Source organism: Apium graveolens, unplaced genomic scaffold (genome assembly GCF_009905375.1).
Source record: "Apium graveolens cultivar Ventura unplaced genomic scaffold, ASM990537v1 ctg6758, whole genome shotgun sequence".
NCBI classification, from domain to species: Eukaryota; Viridiplantae; Streptophyta; class Magnoliopsida; order Apiales; family Apiaceae; genus Apium; species Apium graveolens.
The window spans coordinates 48883-54297 of NW_027419757.1; the positions used below are offsets into that span (position 1 = coordinate 48883).

Here is a 5415-nt window from a genome sequence, read left to right on the forward strand (position 1 = left end):
CTATTTTTCTTTATTTTGAACCTTATTACTCTTGTGACGTACTCTGGTTTTAATAAGTATTTTATTTAGTTTATCTTGTGTGTTATTATCATGTTTTCATATGAACCCATGGTGACGATGAGTTCTATCATGGGCTAATCGTGATCATGGGGTCGTAACGGATTTACTATGGAATTTTTTAGTTAGTTATTTAATACCTTAGTGTGTGATGATTGTATGATATCTAGCAAAGGTTGCGCTTATTCGTCTTATGTACATCGGGAACATATAAGATAAGGTGTTAATCTCTTGTAAAGCGATGGTGGATCTTGAGGTTTAGAACTTGCCATGCTAGCATAGGTTCATGTATGTATATGCATGATTAGTGGTTAACTCTAACCGTTTTACTTGCCCTGTGTAATCATAAGAAATAACTTATGCTTAAATCGTTATGTTGTCAAATTCTGTAGACATATAGGGTCTCAACATAATTGATGCCTATTCAACTTCTATCCTAATTATGGATGTTTAGTAGAATGGTACTAGTATAACGAAAGTTGGCTTTTATCAGTTTCGTGTTGTTCGATTAATATCATCACCGTTACATGCTAAGGGTAATAACAATAACTATTGAAGGAAGTAGTAATGAAGTTATGATCTCCTGTGTGTTTAATATTATTAATCCAAGTATCAATTAAGTGTTTAATTCTCGTAGTTAATTATAGTTATGAATTAGTTAATCAAATCTACGTGTTATTGTCTTGACATTGGGAAGTAATCATATATTGGTGAGTAAGTGTAATTGAACATAATTAGTCTAAGTCTCTGTGGGAACGAACTAGAAAGTATTCTATATTACTTACGAACACGTATACTTGCGTGAATATTAGCGCGTGTTTTCGCCCTAACAAGTTTTTGGCGCCGCTGCCGGGGACACGGCCTATTTGTTTAGTTTATGTACTTACCATCAATGGTCGTTAGGACTCATTGATTAAGACGTGTTACTTATTATTTATGGTTGTGTTTCAGGTACTTTAGCGAGCGTTTATGCAAACACGTTCTCGTACTCGCAAGAGGACTTTAGATATGGCTGAGGAGACAAACTCAGTTCTTGATATTCTGGAGAAGATAGATTTTGAAGATTCGGATAAAGAGAGTGAGCAGAAAGAACCAATAATCATGGGTGATCGTATAGTTTCGGCAGATCCAGCTCTTATGGAATTTTCTCAGCCAAAAATTGATGACATTCAGTCAAGAATCCTTCATCCGGCTATTCAGGCTAACACTTTTGAAATCAAGTCGAGCACTATTCAGATGGTACAGAATTCTGTTTCTTTCAGAGGTGTTGCGACTGAAGACCCCAACATGTACATCAGGAATTTTATCGAGATCTGTAGTACTTTCAAATATAATGGTGTGACTGATGAGGCTATCAAGCTGAGGCTTTTCCCATTCTCTGATGTATAAGGCTAAGGACTGGTTACATTCTGAACCAGTTGGGTCCATCACTACTTGGCAAGATCTTGCACAGAAGTTTCTAGTGAAGTTCTATCCAATGGCAAAGACTGCAGTTATGAGGAGTGCTCTTACTCAGTTTGTGCAGCAACCAATAGAATCTATGTGCGAAGCTTGGGAGTGCTACAAGGAGATGTTGAGAAAATGTCCACATCATGGTATGCCTGACTGGATGGTGATCACTGGTTTTTATAATAGTTTGGGGGCCCAATCTCGGCCAATGCTCGATGCAGCAGCTGGAGGAGCCTTGTGGGCCAAAAGCTATACTGAGGCTTATAATCTTATTGAAACTATGGCTGCAAATGAGCATCAAAACTCAACTCAAAGGATGATGCTTGGGAAGGTAGCAGGTATTCTGGAAGTCGATGCAGCTACAGCTATTGCAGCGCAGCTCCAAGCGCTGTCTTTGAAGGTCGATTCTTTAGCCACCTATGGAGTCAATCAGATAGCTATGGTCTGTGAGCTTTGTGCAGGTTCTCATGCTATAGATCAGTGTTCTCGTGTTAATGAATCTGTTCAGTATGTGAATAATTATCAACGACCGCAGCAGCCTGTGCCAGCTATTTATCATCCTAACAACAGAAATCATCCCAATTTCAGCTGGAGCAATAATCAGAATGCTGTTCAGCAACCATATTAGCATCCTATCAGTAAGTAGTTTAATCCACCTGGATTCCAGCAACCACAACATTATGCTCAAAGGCAATCATATCCTCAACAAGGAGGTGCTGCTCCACCTTCTAGTGCTGATTTCGAGGAACTCAAGTTGTTGTGCAAAAGTCAGGCTGTTTCTATCAAGACCTTGGAAAATCAAATCGGTCAAATAGACAATGCAGTGCTCAACCGTCAACCTGGCACACTTCCCAGCGATACTGAAGTGCCAGGCAGGAAGGAAGCTAAATAACAAGTCAAAGCTATTACCTTAAGGTCTGGGAAAGTTGCTGATGCTGAAAAAGCGAAAGACGGAGAAGCTGAAGTTGTTGATGAATAAGAGAAGCAAAAGGAGAAAGCGGTGGAACCAAGGAAGACTACTGTTGAACACACTCTGCCTGAGGGTAATACAGGGGAGAAACAGCTCTATCCTCCACCACCTTTCCCTAAGAGATTGCAACAACAAAAGCTGGATAAGTAGTTCGGTAAGTTTCTGGAGGTGTTCAAGAAACTTCACATCAATATACCTTACGCTGAGGCTCTGGAGCAAATGCCTAGTTATGCAAAATTTATGAAGAGTATTCTTTCAAGGAAGGTGAAACTGGATGACCTTGAGATCGTTGCTCTAATGGAAGAGTGCAGTGCTGTGCTGCAATAAAAATTACCACCAAAGCTTAAAGATCCAGGTAGCTTCACCATTCCTTGCACCATTAGCAAGTTGTCTTTCGACAAATGCCTGTGCGATTTGGGAGCAAGCATCAATCTGATGTCGTTGTCTATCTTTAAAAAGTTGAATTTGCTTGATCCAAAGCCCACCTACATGTCTCTACAATTGGCTGATCGTTCTATTACATACCCATGAGGCACAGTGGAGGACGTGTTAGTTAAGGTGGATAAGCTCTTCTTCCCTGCAGATTTTGTCATTTTGGATTTCGAGGAAGATAAGAAGATTCCCATAATCTTGGGAAGACCTTTCTTGGCTATAGGCCGTACCTTAATAGATGTGCAAAAAGGAGAACTTACTATGAGGGTGCGGGATCAGGATGTGACATTTAATGTATTCAAGGTGATGAAATTCCCTACAGAAGACGAGGAGTGCTTAAAGGTGGATTTGATTGATTATGCAGTCACTTCAGAACTTGATCATATGCTAATGTCTGATGCCTTAGAGAAAGCCTTGGTGGGGGACTTTGACAGTGACGATGAGGAAGGCAATGAGCAACTACAATATCTAAATGCTTCTTTTTGGAGGTGAAAGCTAGACATGCCATTCGAATCTCTGGGTACTTTTGATCTCAAGAATACTGAAGGAAAGCTCAAACCATCTATTGAGGAGGCACCTACTTTGGAGCTTAAACCATTGCCTGAACACTTGAGGTATGCTTTTTTAGGTGATGCATCTACGTTGCCTGTTATTATTGCATCTGACCTTTCAGGTAGTGGGGAGGACAAGCTCTTGAGGATCTTGAGAGAATTCAAATTGGCTATCGGATGGACTATAGCAGATATCAAAGGGATCAGCCCTTCGTACTGCATGCATAAAATTCTGCTAGAGGAAGGTAGTAAGCCGACTGTTGAGCAACAACGACGATTTAACCCTATCATGAAAGAAGTGGTGAAGAAAGAAATTCTGAAGTGGCTAGATGTAGGAATCATATATCCTATTTTTGACGGTTCTTGGGTGAGCCCCGTGCAATGTGTACCTAAGAAATGAGGTATCACTTTGGCAGCAAATCAGAAGAATGAGCTCATCCCCACTCGAACAGTCACAGGATGGAGGGTATGCATGGATTACAGAAAGTTGAACAAGGCCATGAGAAAGGATCACTTCCCTCTTCCATTTATTGATCAGATGCTTGACAGGTTGGCCGGTCATGAGTATTATTGTCTTCTGGATAGCTATTCGGGGTATAATCAGATTTGCATTGCACCAGAGGATCAAGAAAAAGACTACCTTCACTTGTCTATTTGGCACGTTTGCTTTTCGCAGAGTATCGTTTGGCTTATGTGGTGTACCGACCACTTTTCAGAGATGTATGATGGCTATATTCTATGATATGATTGGAAACAATGTCGAAGTGTTCATGGATGACTTCTCCGTCTTTGGACATTCGTATGATGAATGTTTGAATAATCTTTGTGCGGTGCTCAAAAGGTGTGTGGAAACTAATTTGGTGCTCAATTGGGAAAAATGTCACTTTATGGTGCGTGAAGGCATTATTCTTGGGCATAAGGTCTCTAGCAAGGGTCTTGAGATGGACAAAGCCAAGGTGGGAGTCATTGACAATCTTTCACCACCTATTTCTGTGAAAGGAATCCATAGTTTTCTTGGTCATGTGGGATTTTATAGGCGTTTCATTAAGTGCTTCTCGAAGATATCTAAGTCATTGTGAAACTTGCTCGAGAAGGATGTGCCTTTAAAATTTGATGATGAATGCTTGGCGGCATTCGAGACTCTCAAGAAGAGTTTGATAACTATGCCAGTTATAACGACACCTGATTGAACAGTGCCTTTTGAGATGATGTGTGATGTGAGTGATTATGCGGTGGGAGCAGTTCTTGGGCAGCGCAAGAATAATCTTTTTCATGTGGTCTACTATGCTAGTAAGAGTCTAAATGGAGCTCAAATGAACTACACCACTACTGAGAAGGAGCTCTTAGCTATAGTCTTTCGCTTCGAAAAATTTCGATCTTATCTGCTTGGGACAAAGGTGACAGTATTCACTGATCATGCTGTCATTCGTTATTTGGTCTCAAAAAAGGATTCGAAGCCCATACTTATTCGTTGGGTGCTCTTGCTATAGGATTTTGAGTTAGAGATCAAGGATCGAAAAGGTACTGAGAATCAAGTAGCTGACCATCTCTCTAGATTGGAGAATCCCGATTCTACCTCACATGATAAGACATTGATCAACGAATCTTTTCCGGATGAGCAGTTGTTCGCAGTTGAAGAGGAAGAGCCATGGTTCGCATATATTGTGAACTATCTTGTCAGCAATATAATGCCTCCTAATATGAATGCAACTCAAAAAAAGAAGTTTTTGCATGAGGTGAAGTGGTACATGTGGGATGAACCATATTTGTTTAGACAAGGAGCTGACCAGATCATCAGGAGATGTATCCCATTCTGTGAGACGGAGGGGATATTACGAGACTGCCATTCCACAGTATATGGTGGACATTATGGTGGTGAAAAATAGCAACTCGTATTTTGCAAGCAGGTTTTTTCTGGCCTACTTTGTTTAAGGATGCACATTAGTTCGTTTTAAT

General features: G+C 40.5%; 1 pseudogene; it reads right to left on the minus strand.

Annotated features, from left to right (window-relative positions):
- Window positions 1–1541: 1541 nt before the first annotated feature.
- LOC141703563 (small nucleolar RNA R71) lies at window positions 1542–1656 on the minus strand (annotated as a pseudogene).
- Window positions 1657–5415: the final 3759 nt, after the last annotated feature.